Below are 15,019 nucleotides of genomic sequence, written 5' to 3' on the forward strand. Positions count from 1 at the left end.
ATGTCTCTGATCATGCACATAGGCACCAACGACATAGGTAGGAAGAAAGGTGGGGATCTAAGATAGAAATTCAGGAAGCTAGGGTGGAAGCTTAGAGCTAGAACAAATAGAGTTGTTATCTCTGGTTTGTTGCCCATGCCATGTGCTAGAAAAGCAAGAAACAGGAAGAGAGTGGAGCTGAACATGTGGCTGCAGGGATGGTGCAGGAAGGAAGGTTTTGGATTCTTGGATAATTGGGACTCTTTCTGGGAAAGGGGGACCTCTACAAACAGGATGGTCTTCACCTGAACCAGAGGGGTACCAATATCCTGCGGGGGAAATTTGCTAATGCTCTTCAGGGGGTGCGGTTTAAACTAATGCAGCAGGGGATCGGAACCTGAGTTTAGTTGCAGTGTACAGGAGGTTGAGGATAGTGAGGTTAAGGATAGGTTTACAAGGTTGTGAGAGGGCACCGGCAATCAGGGTGTTGATTTGAAATGTGTGTACTTCAATGCCAAGAGCATCCGGAATAAATGGGTGAATTTGCAGCATGGGTTGGTACCTGGATTTCAATGTTGTGGCCATTTCAGAGACTTAGCTAGAGGAGGGACAGAAATGGTTGTTGCAGATTCTGGGATTTAGATGTTTTAGCAAGAACACAGATGATGATAAAAGTTTGGGCGGGGGGAGTGTGGCATTGTTAATCAAGGGTAGTATTACAGCAACTGAGAGAATGTTTGAGGACTCATCCACTGAAGTAGAAACAAGAAAAGAGAGGTCACCCTGTTGGGAGTTTTCTATAGGCCTCTGAATTGTTCCACGGATGTAGAGGAAAGGATAGCAAAGATGATTCAAGAGTAACAGGGTAGTTGTTATGGGGGCTTTAAATTCTCCAATATTGACTGGGAATGCTATAGTTCAAGTCATTTAGATAGGTCAGTTTTTGTTCAATGTGTGCAGGAGGGTTTTCTGACACATTATGTAGACAGGCCAACAAGGGGCGATACCACATTGGATTTGGTACTGGGTAATGAACCTAGCCAGGTGTTAAGTGTGGTGGTAGTTGAGCACTTTGGGTGATAGTGACCATAATTTGGCTATGTTTACAATAGCAGTGGGCAGGGGTAGATATATACCATAGGGAAAGTGGTATAACCGGGGGAAGGGCAATTATGATGTGATTAGGCAAGATTTAGGACGCATAGGTTGGGGAAGGAAACTGCAGGGGATGGACACTCTTGAAATGTGCAGCTCATTCAAGGAACAGCTATTGGTGGTCCTTAATAAGTACATACCTATCAGGCAGGGAGTTAGTTGTCTAGAGAGGGAGCCATGGTTTACTAAAGAAGCTGAAGCTCTTGTAAAGAGGAAGAAGGAGGCTTATGTGAAGATGAGGAGTGAAGGCTCAGTTAGGAGTTATAAGTTGGCCAGAAAAGATCTAAAGAGAGGGCGAAGAAGAGCCAGGAGGAGTCATGATAAGTTATGCGGGATGTAGGTTTGCTCGCTGAGCTGGGAGGTTCATTTTCAGATGTTTCATCACCATAATAGGTAACATCTTCAATGAGCCTCTGGATGAAGCATTGGTGGTATAGCCCGCTTTCTATTTATATATTTGGGTTTCCTTGGGTTGGTGATGTCATGTCATGTGGTGACGCTATTTCCTATAGTGATATTATTTCCTGTTCTTTTTCTCAGGGGTAGTAAATGGGATCCAAGTCAATGTGTTTGTTAATAGAGTTCCGGTTGGAATGCCATGCGTGTCTCTGGTTGGCTTGTCCTAGGATGGATGTGTTGTCCCAGTCAAAGTGGTGTCCTTCCTCATCTGTATGTAAGAATATTAGTGAGAGTGGGTCATGTCTTTTTGTGGCTAGTTGATGTTCATGTATCCTGGTGGCTAGTTTAACAAAGAAAATTTACAGCTCAGGAACAGGCTCTTCGGCCCTCCAAGCCTGAGCCGATCTTTTTGCCCGGATGATCCTCAGTGGTCTGGGGTGCAGGCTTCAAACCTGTAGCTGTCTAGCGACAGAGTAGTTCAATTCCACCTTTCGGGCGGATTCAGTAATACAGGTGTAACTAATCGCTCCTGTAGACAATTAGCGGGCACATTTAACTTGCTGTTTTTGTGGGCAGCACAGTGGCACAGTGGTTAGCACTGCTGCCTCACAGTGCCAGAGACCCGGGTTCAATTCCCGCCTCAGGCAACTTTCTGTGGAGTTTGCACGTTCTCCCCGTGTCTGTGTGGGTTTCCTGCAGGTGCTCTGGTTTCCTCCCACAATCCAAAAAAAATGTGCAGGTTAGGTGAATTGGCCATGCGAAATTGCCTGTAATGTTAGGTGAAGGGGTAAATGTAGGGGAATGGATCTGGGTGGGTTGTTCTTCGGAGGGTCGGTATGGACTTGTTGGGCCGAAGGACCTGTTTCCACACTGTAAATAATCTAAAAAATGTACTGTCTAAACCTAGCATCTGTATCCCTCTACTCATACATTTATCCTGATGCACCTGAAATGAATCTACCGTGCCTGCCTCTACCACCTCTGCTGGCAACGCGTTCCAAACACCCAGCACCCTCTGGGTGAAGTACTTGACGTGTGTATCCCCCTTAAACTTTCCACCTCTCACCTTGAAAGCGTGACCTCTCGTTATTGAATCCTTCACCCTGGGAAAAAGCTTGTCTCTATCTGCCCTGTCTATATCCTTCATGATTTTATAAACCTCAATCAGGTCCCCCCTCAATCTCCTTTTTTCTAATGAAAGTAAACCTAACTTACTCAACATTTCTTCATAGCTAGCACCTTCCATGCCAGGCAACATCCTTGTAAACCTTCTCTGCACCCTCTCCAAAGTGTCCACATCCTTTTGGTAATGTGGCGCCCAGAACTGTACACAGTATTCTAAATGCTGCCGAACCAATTTCTTGTACAATTTTAATATGACTTGCCAGTTCTTATACTCAATACCCCGTCCGATGAAGGCAAGCATACGATATGCCTTCTTGACCACTCTATCCACCTGTGCAGCAACCTTCAGGGTACAATGGACCTGCACTCCCAGATCTCTCTGCTCATCAACCTTTCCCAAGGCTCTTCTGTTCATTGTAAAATTCGCTGTAGAATTAGTCTTGCCTAAATGCATCACCTCACATTTGTCTGGATTGAAAACAATCTGCCACTTTTCCACCCAACTCTCTAGTCTATCTATATCCTCCTGTATTCTCTGACAATCCCTTATGCTTTCTGCTACTCCACCAACCTTCGTGTCATCTGCAAACTTGCTGATCGTACCAACAGTGCCCTCTTCTAGATCATTTATGTATATCACAAACAGTGACCCCAGCACTGATCCCTGTGGAGCACCACTGGTCACCTTTCTCCATTTCGAGAAACTCCCTTCAACTACTACTCTCTGTCTCCTGTTGCTCAACCAGTTCTTTATCCACACTACACACCATGTGACTTCACTTTCTCCATTAGTCTACCATGGGGAACCTTATCAAATGCCTTACTAAAATCCATGTATATGACATCAACAGCCCTTCCTTCATCTATCAACTTGGTCACTTTCTCGAAGAACTCTATTAAGTTGGTAAGGCACAAAACCATGTTGCCTATCACTGATAAGCCCATTCTTTTCTAAATATAAATAGATCTTGTCCCTCAATACCTTTTCCAGCAACTTTCCCACCACCGACATCAGGCTCACTGGTCTGTAGTTACCCGGAATATCCCTACTACCCTTCTTGTACAGGGGGAAAACATGAGCAACCTTCCATTCCTCCGGCACCTCACCTGTGTTTAAGAATGCCACAAAGATATCTGTCAGGGCCCCAGCTATTTCCTCTTTCACCTCCCTCAGCAACCTGGGATAGATCCCATCCAGTCCTGGGGATTTGTCCACCTTAATAACCTCTAGCCTACCCAACACCTCTTCCCTACTTATGTCAACGTGATCCAGACTAATTAAACTTCTATCTCTAATCTCAACATTCTTCATGTTCCTCTCCTCAGTGAACACTGATGCAAAGTAATCATTCAGAATCTCACCCATTCTCAGGTTCGGCACACAGCCTTCCTTCGTTATCCTTTAGTGGACCAATCCTTTCTCTAGTTACCCGCTTGCTTTTTATATAAGGATAAAATGCTTTGGGATTCTCTTTCTGCCTGTTTGTCCAATGTAGTGTTTGTTACAGTTCTTGGAAGGTATTTTGTAAATGACATTAGTTTTGCTTGTTGTCTGTATAGGGTCTTGCAAGTTCATTAGCTGCTGTTTCAGTGTGTTGGTGGGTTTGTGGGCTACCATGATGCCAAGGCGTCTGAATAGTCTGGCAGTCATTTCTGAGATGTCTTGAAGGTTTCCTCTAATTTGTTTTAGATGACCACTTCGTTGCAATGGTCAAGAAAGAACAGCAACATTTCTATTTCCTCAGGAGGCTAGAGAAATTCAGCATATTCACAAAGACTCTTACCAATTTTTATAGATGCACCACAGAAAGCATCCTAACTGGATGCATCACAGAGTGTTATGGCAACTGCTCTTCCAAGACAGCAAGGAACTATAGAGAGGCTGGAACACAGCGCAGTCCACTATACAAACCAGCCTTCCATCCGTTGACTCCATCTATACTTTCAGCTGCCTCAGGAAAACAACCAACATAATCAAAAGACCCCCTTCCACCCCAGTTATATTCTCTCCATCCTCTTCTGTCAGGTAGAAGATATACAAGTTTGAATACACATATGAACAGATTCATGAACAGCTTCTTCCCCACTGTTGTCAGACTTGACTGGACAGCCCAAATGTTAATGTTGATTTCCCTTTCTCTGCACCTTCTCTGCAGCTGTAACACTGTGTTCTACAGTCTGTTCTGCTTTCCTTATGTGCTTTGTATGGTGCAATCTGTCTATGTAGCACACAAAAGAACACTTTTCACTGTATTTTGTACATGTGACAACAATAAATCAAATCAAATCAAATCAATCTGTACCACAAAAGTTTAAGAACAGACTCTTGTCTACACCTGACCAAAAAGTGGCACGAAGGGCCAAGAGACATTCTTCTTGGGTGATGTGGTAATCGCATAAAATGATTTCTGGCCTGCAGAGCTCATGGCTAATAACAAGAAGATTAATGTTAAACTAGATATAAGGCCAAATGTTTCCAGATTTAACGCCATGATTGAAGGGTCAATTTCTCTAACTATATTTACTTTAACTCAAGGCAACGTAGGAATCACAAGGCCAGATTCAAGCTATCTTTCACTATTATATAATTCGCAATTGACATTGTTCTTTACTAAGCTGGGCTACATGCATACCTTTGAACATTCCAGCTGCAGCTGTGATTGAAGTTCACTCAGTATCCAGTAAATCATTGATGACAAACCAGCCCGGGATCCACAGAAGGACATTACAGATCTTTCACCTGCCTGTGAGGTGCGGTTAGATATAGGAATGGGGTGTGCCAAGGATGATGGTAACCAACCTCACAGTGATATTCCAAACCGTAATTTACTCTTTCAAGAAACCGTACCGGAGAATTATTCTGCTGCAGAGACAAACAAACTATTGGATGAAGATGTCCTGGATCTTGCTACACCCTTTCATTCTGGTGCTAATGCGATGAAGTCTCTGCTGCCTTTTTTGAGAGTCATGCTCTGGAGAGAAAGTGATAACTTTATCATCCCATTCCACTGAGTCCACTAATAACATACAGTAACCATTATAAGTGGCTAATGAAAAGCCATCCAGGGAAAAAGGAGACTTTTAACTCCAAATGAGATCAAGCCAATGTTTAACAATTGAGGCCATTAATCTACAAAAAAAAACCCAAGTAAAGTCTGCAACTAAGTCCCATTAGAAAGCCATGCCAGAGCTTATGGGTTTTTCTCGATAGCATACAAAGACCAAATCTAATAGCGGAGGATTGTCTGAGAAAAGTTTTAAAATGAGCAGCAACTGAAATTTGAACATATCAGAATTCAACAAGAGCCAGAGAAGTCTAACTACTGAAAAAAAACTGCAGTATTGAATGCTAGACTATTAGTGGTTACATTGCACAAACTTCAGCCACACTCACTGTTTCCATCACTACTGCTGTCAAGAAAAAGACTGATGCTGAGGTTAATCTCTGCAGTGAGTCTGAGTGGCACAGTGGCTAGCACTGCTGCCTCAGCGCCAGAGACCCAGATTCGATTTCCAGCCTGTCTGTGTGGAGTTTGCACATTCTCCCCGTGTCTGTGTGGGTTTTCTCCAGGTGCTCTGGTTTCCTCCCACAGTCCAAAGATGTGCAGGACAGGTGAATTGGCCATGCTAAATTGCCCATAGCATTAGTCAAAGGGAAATGGGTCTGGGTGGGTTACTCATCGCAGGGTCAGTGTGGAACTTGTTGGGCCAAAGGGCCTGTTTCCACACTGTAGGAAATCTGGTCTAGACCAGGGTATGACACAGTAAGAGCCTATTAATCCTACTATAGAATTATACTTTGTTGATGATAATGCTCTTCTACTTTCTAATGAAGTTCTCAACGTCTGTGCTACAGTGGCCTCACGATGAAACAAGTGTGAAGATAAGACCACCATCTACAGAACGAGAAAGCCCTTCCTGTTGTCTGCCAGATTCATGCGTGGGACAGTGTAATGGATGAGGCCTGACACCTCAGAACATTTTTAACCAGGTAGCCCAGACCATAACTTTGCTATTTATTTTAGCTAAGTATATAATGGATATTCCCAGAGTAAATTAGCTGGTTCGACTGCCAAGTTTTAAGCAAACAAAATTTATTTACAAAGTTACAGAATGAATTACAAAGAACAGAAAACCGAATACCAGATAGCTTATCCTATACAAACCCAAATTAATGACGCTGTTCCAAAGATACTTGCAACAGTCCCAATGCACACATCCCTTAGCACAAACAGTAAAAATGAAACAAACTAGAGTTTACAAGCTTGAAGTTAGAGAGGTCAGCAGCCCACTTCACACATCACTTGCTGCAATTGAGCTGACTAAAGTTCTGAACTGAATCAAAACAGATTCTAATCAAAACGAAGGTTAGCTACACAGCTAGCTGGCCGGTCCCTTTTGATTATACCTTTTTTTAAAGACATGAAAGCTTTTGGTCTGAAGCACTATCTGTTAGGGAGTAAACAAAGGGCCCCAATAATACTTTGAAACCCAGCCTAGCTGGACCCTGGCCACTTACCCCCTATCTGGGGAAAAAAACTCAAGGGCATAGTAACCTTGTAAAAAGAACAGTATTGTGACCACAGAATAGAAAGGTTGGAGGACATGAGAGAGAGAATTTCACTTTGAATGTCTTTCTTTTCAAGAGGCTGTTATTGTTCAAGTCCCATACTGACCATTCTTGAATTAGTTTGTTCTCGATTGCTGTCTTCATGAGCATCGTAGACCAGGAGCCAGCTGTTGTGAGAAGCAACCTTCATACTTCACCAATGTGCTTATTGTATATGGGTCTGAAAGGTTTCATACCATTACAGTGTCATATACGCCATCACAGAATCACAGAATTGTCATAGTGCATAAGGAGCCCATTTAGCTTATCATGTCGGCACTGACTCTCTGAGCATTTTAACAGTCCCATCTCTTGCAATCTCTTAACATTGTTTCTGTTTAAATAATCATGCAATAACCTCTTGAATGCCTCATATGATGTCATATGACATGGAAGAACATCATAGGATCTCAAAGGGATGAGACATAATGTCAGGTCCTCATGTGAGTGAATAGAACCAGTTCTTGGAGAATGTGGCTCAACAGCCAAAAGAGCAAATGGAGAGATTCAATGCCAGTCTGTCCTGCCCTGACACCAACACTCACTCCTTAATCATCACCTCCCTGCTCTGTCGGGCCCCATCTTTCTCATTCCCAATACTGAATTGCAATACCTAGACCATGATGGCTGGGAACCACCATCAATACATTCACCAAGGAAGAATGGGCCTCAGATTAAACATCTGGGTAATCCAAGATGGAGGACGGGAAAAATTTCTAGCTGTAATAGCTGCTCCTTTTTTGAGGTATTTCAGGTGATGGATATGATTTTCTCGAATTGCAGGAGCAGCAATTACTGTTTCTTATGCTGTTGCACTGTTTTGGAACTTTGGAAAATAAAAGTTAAAACAACAGCAGATTTAAAAGGGAGAAGAACAGACAAAGGAAGCACAAGGTGAGGTCAGTGCAGGAGAGAGAGAGAGAACCTGCACAGTTACTGCCTTTGCTGTTTGAATTTGTGTATCGCTGGACATCGGAGTGCACCTGGGAAAATTATCAAACAATAAAATTCACAACTGATCTTGGAGGAACTGTTTAGGTGAAGTTCACTGCACAGAATCAGATAAGTTAATCATTGATTTAAGTGTGGCCTACAGAGAATCTGCAGTAGTGAGTACAGTAGGTTTTTTCTTGATTATATGTTTTTGGAGATATATCTCTTGATTCAACTTAAAATATAAGCCATAACAACTAATTGAACCTGGAGCAATGTTTGTAGAGGAATAAGACGGTGTTATTTTTTGGGCCTGTAGATTATGAAGGAGCAAAAATGGCCTTTGATAGAGTGATATGTACTTCTTGTCAGATGTGGGAGTTTAAAGAGAGTTTAAGGGTTACTGTGGATTATATCTGCCATAAATGGTGCTGGCTGCGAATCTTATCAGATTGAATGGATCGGTTGGAGAGACAGTTAGAAGCAATGAGGAATTTGCAACAACAACAGTATGTTATGGATGGCAGTTATAGGAAGGGGGGAAAGTCTCAGATACAGTCACATAGATGGGTTAACTCCAGGAAAGGTAAGAGAGGTAGGCAGGTAGGGCAGGAGTCTTCTGTGGATATACCGATTTCAAACAGGTATGCTGTTTTGGAAAATGTAGGGGGTAATGAATTCTCAGGGGAACGTAGCGCAAACAGCCAAGTTTCTGGTATGGAGACTGGCTCCAATGCAACAAGGGGTATGTCAGGTTCCAAGAGATCAATTGTGTTTGGGGATTCTCTCGTCCGAGATACAGACAGACGTTTCTGTGGCCAGCAGCGATAAAGCAGAATGGTGTGTTGCTTCCCTGGTGCCAGGATCAAGGACGTCTCAGAGAGGGTGTAGAATGTTCTCACTGGGGAGAGGGGTCAGCAGGAGGTCATTGTCCATATTGGAACCAACGACGTAGGAAGGGAAAAGGTTGAGATTCTGAAGGGAGATTGCCGAGAGTTAGGCAGAAATTTAAAAAGGAGGTCCTCGAGAGTAGTAATATCTAGATCGCTCCCAGTGTTTCAAGCTAGTGAGGACAGCAATAGGAGAATAGAGCAGACGAATGCATGGCTGAGGGGCTGGTGTATGGGGGAAGGATTCACATTTTTGGATCATTGGAATCTCTTTTGGGGTAGAAGTGACCTGTACAAGAAAGACGGATTGCACCTAAATTGGAAGGGGACTAATATACTGGCAGGAAGATTTGCTAGAGCTGCTCTGGAGGATTTAAACTAGTAAGGTGGAACCCAGCATCTTGAGATAGTGAGGAAAGAGATCAATCTGAGACTGGTACAATTGAGAACAAAAGTGAGTCAAACAGTCAGGGCAGGCAGGGACAAGGTAGGATTTATGAATTAAACTGCATTTATTTCAATGCAAGGGGCCTAACAGGGAAGGCAGATGAACTCAGAGCATGGTTAAGAACATGGGACTGGGATATCATAGCAATTACAGAGACATGGCTTAGGGATGGGCAGGACTGGCAGCTTAATGTTCCAAGATACAAATGCTATAGAAAGGATAGAAAGGGAGGCAAGAGAGGAGGGGAGTGGCATTTTGATAAGGGATATTCCCGAGGGAGGATATTCCCGAAATACATCCAGGGAGGTTGTTTGGGTGGAACTGAGAAATAAGAAAGGGATGATAACCTTGTTGCAATTGTAGTATAGACCCCCTAATAGTCAGAGGGAAATTGAGAAACAAACTTGTAAGATCTCAGCTATCTGTAAGAAAAATAGAGTGGTTATGGTAGGGAATTTTACCTTTCCAAACATAGACTGGGGCTGCTATAGTGTTAAGGGTTTAGATGGAGAGGAATTTGTTAAATGTGTACAAGACAATTTTCTGATTCAGTATGTGGATGTACCTACTGGGCCACCGATCCTACTATAGAATTATACTTTGTTGATGATAATGCTCTTCTACTTTCTGATGAAGTTCTCAACGTCCGTGCTACAGTGGCCTCACGATGAAACAAGTGTGGAGATAAGACGCCATCTACAGAATGAGAAAGCCCTTCCTGTTGTCTGCCAGATTGATGCGTGGGACAGTGTAATGGATGAGGCCTGACACCTCAGAACATTTTTAACCAGGTAGCCCAGATTTGTACCTATTGATAGTGAAATTGAGTACTGCACTCATGGTTTACACAGCAGGTATGTCCCCACCCTCTTGTATGCATCAAAAACATGAAGCATGGACAGCAGACGCCTCAAATCCCTGGCGAATTATTGTTAGCATTGCCTTTGCAAATTCCTGCAATTTGTTTTATTCACCGTTGGGATGTGGGTATTGCAGGCTGGTCAGCATTTTATTGCCTGTCCCTATTAGCCCTTGAGAAGGCAATCATTTGTGTTGAACGTGAGTCGAAAGGATCTGAAAGGATTAATATCTTAGCGAGTGCAACAAGAACACTCACTGTGACAACATCTTGAGCCTTGAGGGGATGTAAAGTAGGATTTTTTAAGTGTCAGACCTTAGGCTAGACTGTCCCAATAGCCTTTGCCATCATGTAGAGTTTGTTTTTTATCAACTGCAAATAGTTGTGGATCAAGGTGCAACTGCATCCTGTATTCTTTATAAGATTCTTCTCGCTAATGCTAATGGTGGCTCCTCTCTCACACACCACATAAGCCCTAAAGAATTGACAACTTGAAGCTTTAGATTGCAGCACCTGCAACAACTTGCAACAAATGAAGTTTCCTTATCACACTTATATTCACTGACCTATACTGGCACCTGGTTAAGCAATTCGATAATTTGAAAATTCTCACTCATGTTATGAAATGCATCCACGGCTTCAACCCACTGTGTGCCTGCATTCTCCTCCAGCCCAACACCCCGCCTGTATTTCTGACCTTTTGAGCGTTCCCAGGCAGCATGGGGTTCAATGATTAGCACTGCTGTCTCACAATGCTGGGGACCCAGGTTTGATTCCCGTCTTGGGTGACGGTCTGTGTGGAGTTTGCACATTCTCCCTGTGTCTGCATGGAGACAAAAGATGTGCAGGAAGGCTGAATTGGCCATGCCAAACTGCCCATAATATTCAGGGTAGGGGACTGGGTCTGGGTGGGTTACTCTTTGGAAGGTCAGTTTGGACTTGTCGGGCCCTTCGGTCTGTTTCTATACCGTAGGGATTCTAATTCCCAGCTTTGAATTGGTCCTGCCTTTATCTACCTAGGGCCTAAGATTTGGAATGCTCTCTTTGCACTTATCCTATGGAAACATTAGCTTTCTCCCTCTCTACGGATGCTGCCTGGCCTGCTGTGATTTTCACATATGACAGTATATTGATTCCCAGGTATTACTGGCTTCTCACGTGAGACAGACTTAATATTTCATTTTTTTTTTACCTCTGTGAATAAACACTTGGGATATTTTATTCCACTAAAGGTGCAATATAAACATAAGTTGTTCTTATTATTATTAATGGCAATTGTCTCCTTTCCTGATAGTGACCTTCTCACCTCTCCTGGTAGTCATACTCTCTGCCTGCCTGATAATACATTTTCTGCTCTGTTGAAGACATCCAAATATAGCTTCATTTTTGTGCTATAACCAAAGTAGGAATAATACATCTTTGCTCTTACATAAGAAGACTCACAAATAACACGATTTTAAGGCACCATTAGAATTGCAGATATTCCCCCTTAAATGTCTGTAATTATTTTTAAAATATAACAAGTTATACCTGCGATTGCTAAGGAATTCAGCTTGTCTTATTTGAGTTTGTTATGGGTCTCTACTGCACTCATTCCTGCAATGAGTGTTTAAAATCAATTTTTAATCGTTTACAGACGTTTTTACTTTGCCTGCAGGTTTTTCTCGTTGTTGCTATGGCTTTGCTTTTGTTGCTATGTGACCTCAGCAACAGGGGAAGCATATATTGCCCCCAATGGTAATTTAATTAATTACAGCAACTCGAATGGTTCTAATGGGCAGGAAGTTCATTCGGATTCTTCAAGAAGATCTTCTGAATAAAGGAATAGTTGATTTTACAGATTTTAGCAGCTATTTGTAATAAATGCTTCTTTCAGAATGACTGTTAATATTACTGAGGCTACATTGTAAATGATGGGTAAAAGTATCTCTTTATGAAAACATCTGACAAAAACTTTTAAAAACTTTTCTTGCAAGTTCAACTTTTAATATCCACCTGCCTGGTTTTATATTTATAATGGATTTTAAATTTCTTTCTATCTCGAATTTAACATTTCAGATTTTATCGTTATGTAAAATCAGTCCGAATCACTTAATAGCCGTTGTAAAGTGTTCCCAGTTTGTTAGCAGTATCCTGAATGGTGAGGCACTAACTGCCTCTCTGTGTGAATCGAGGGTTGCACTTTTAACTACTGTTCAGTAAAATCAGAAGTCTAATTGCAGGGGCCATGTGTTAAATGGAGCTTTGCAAGAGCTGAGCAATCCCCTGTGTAACCCGATTTGCTTACCAATGTGGTCTATACCCAAAAGCGAAAATCAAATTAAACATTTTACTTTTCAATTTGTTCACATCTTACAATGAAATGACCTTGTGTAACAAAAGACATTGAGAGTTAACTCTGGAAAACTTCAATAATCTTTTCCTGCTTAACGTGCTGCCTTCTGATGAGGGTGATATAGTCTGCCATGTGGACAATGCAACTAGACTTTTTTTCCCTGTTTTTTGTAGTGACTTAGATTTGGGAATATAATGAACAATTTCACTATTTGCAACTGAAATGAAATTTGGAAGTGTGGTAGAGCAGTGTGAACAATAGTAATAGACTGCAAGACAGATTGGTGGAATATGCAGACAAATCATATGTAATCCCATGCAGCAATGTTTGACAAATACAGGTTGATGGTGAGGTGTTATTGTCATTGGACTAGTCCTCCAGGAGTCCAAACTACCACTATGCAGATGTGGATTCAAATCTGGCCATAGCAGCTGGTGGAATTTAAATTAAATGAATAAATTTGGAATGATTAGGTTGCATATTTTTAAGGTGAGAGGAGAAAATTTTAAAAAGGACATGAGGGACAACTGTTTTACACAGAGAGTGGTTCATGTGTGGAAGTGGTGGATGCGGGTACAGTTACAACATTTAAACGACGTCTCAATAGGTACACGAATAAGAAATGTTGGGAGGGATACGGGCCAAATGAGGCAGGTGGGACCAGTTTAGTTTGGGATTATGGTCAGCTTGGACAGGTTGGACCAAAGGGTCTGCTTCCATGTTATATGACTCCATGACTCTTTAAGATAAGTTCAGTAGTTGCGGCATTAAACTAACACTGATTGCCAGGACAAATAATGCTTCCCTAATGCCCTTAGGGGAGGGAATCTGTCATCCTTACTGGGTCTGTCCCTTCATATGAGTCCAGACCCACATGTTTCAGAAGTCATTAAGTTCAAAAGCAACTTGGGCTGCACAACAAATGCTGGTCTAGGCAGCAGTGGCCCAACCCCATGAAAGAAGAATATAACAGCGTGGCAATACCATCCTAAATATACATTTTAAAGAGGATACAGGAAGAGAGAGATCTGAGATGTTTGTGTTCAAATCTTTGAAGATAACAAGGCAGACTAATAAAATGATGAATAGACTATGTGGAATCTTGGGTTCTTTAAATGGATCCGTAGTGCACAAAAGTCAGGATGTTATGCTAAACTTTTATAGCACTTTTATAAACTTTTATAGAAATTGTATTGCCAAATTTTCACACTACACTTTAATGGGGATAGGAAGGTTTTGCGGAGATACAGTGGAGATGTACTAGAATCATCACTAGATGCGGAATTATATTTCCACGGGCAGAGCAGAGAAAACTATTTATAGAGCAATGATACACTATTCAAACATTTAATGTTAACTATCTCTCACCCTTATACAAGGCATTCCTTTCAAAGTGGAGAAATGGGGACTGCAGATGCTGGAGATCAGAGTCGAGAGTGTGGTGCTAGAAAATCACTCAGGTCAGGCAGCATCGGAGGAGTAGGAGGATCGACGTTTCTGGCATAAGCCCTTCCACAGTCTCGATTCCTCTCAAAGTCACACACCATCTGACTTGGGACTATATTGCGATTCCATCACTCTGACTGGGTCAAAATCCTTGAACTCCCTCTGTAGCAGCAGCACTGTAAATGTAACCTCCATGACATGGGCAGAAACAGTGCAGGAAGGCAGCTCATTTCCAATTTCTCAGGGGCAATTAAGGATGGCGAATAATTATTGCTTTCCCAATGAAGACCATATTTCTTGAACACCAATACGTTGCTCATAATTGAAACCAAAAGAACTGTGGATGCTGTAAATAAGAAACAAAAACAGAAATTGCTGGAAAAGCTCAGCAGGTCTGACAGCATCTGTGGAGAGAAACCAGAATTAACGTTTTGAGTCAAAAGACCCATCCTCTCAGAACAACTCTGACCTACTGTTATGAAAAATAATGCAAAGCTCGAAAATGTGACTAGTAAGAGTGCTCAATATATCATGTTAAAACTCACACAACACCAGGTTATAGTCCAACAGTTTTATTTGGAAGCACGAACGTTCAGAGCACTGCTCCTTCATCAGTGGTTGGTAGAGTATAAGATTGTAGGACACAGAACTTATAGCAAAGGTTTACAGTGTGATGTTATTGAAATTACATGTTGAAAAATACCTGGATTGTTTGTTAAGTCTCTCTTAAGAGGATCCAATGCTTTTTTTCCTTCTGAAAGTCACAAATTCTAGTGCAGCAGCTCATAGTGATTTTTACGGAGCCAGGAAGACAAATCTCCAAGGGCTGTCATTATGTCAT

General features: G+C 42.1%; 1 long non-coding RNA gene, 1 other non-coding gene and 1 pseudogene across 2 annotated transcripts in view; 1 reads left to right on the forward strand and 2 right to left on the reverse strand.

Moving 5' to 3' along the window:
• Nucleotides 1-15,019, reverse strand: part of LOC148150640 (uncharacterized) — a 134,592-nt gene that overhangs the window by 10,686 nt on the left and 108,887 nt on the right. The gene's annotated exons all lie outside the window — the stretch shown is intronic.
• Nucleotides 1-15,019, reverse strand: part of LOC148150641 (uncharacterized) — a 48,175-nt pseudogene that overhangs the window by 8,308 nt on the left and 24,848 nt on the right.
• On the forward strand, nt 1,945-2,031 carry trnastop-uca (transfer RNA opal suppressor (anticodon UCA)). The gene has a single exon. It is a non-coding gene; the product is annotated as a tRNA-Sec (tRNA).

Source organism: Chiloscyllium plagiosum, unplaced genomic scaffold (assembly GCF_037043375.1).
Source record: "Chiloscyllium plagiosum isolate Xiang-an unplaced genomic scaffold, Cpla_swu_hap1 HiC_scaffold_3, whole genome shotgun sequence".
Classification (NCBI taxonomy): domain Eukaryota; kingdom Metazoa; phylum Chordata; class Chondrichthyes; order Orectolobiformes; family Hemiscylliidae; genus Chiloscyllium; species Chiloscyllium plagiosum.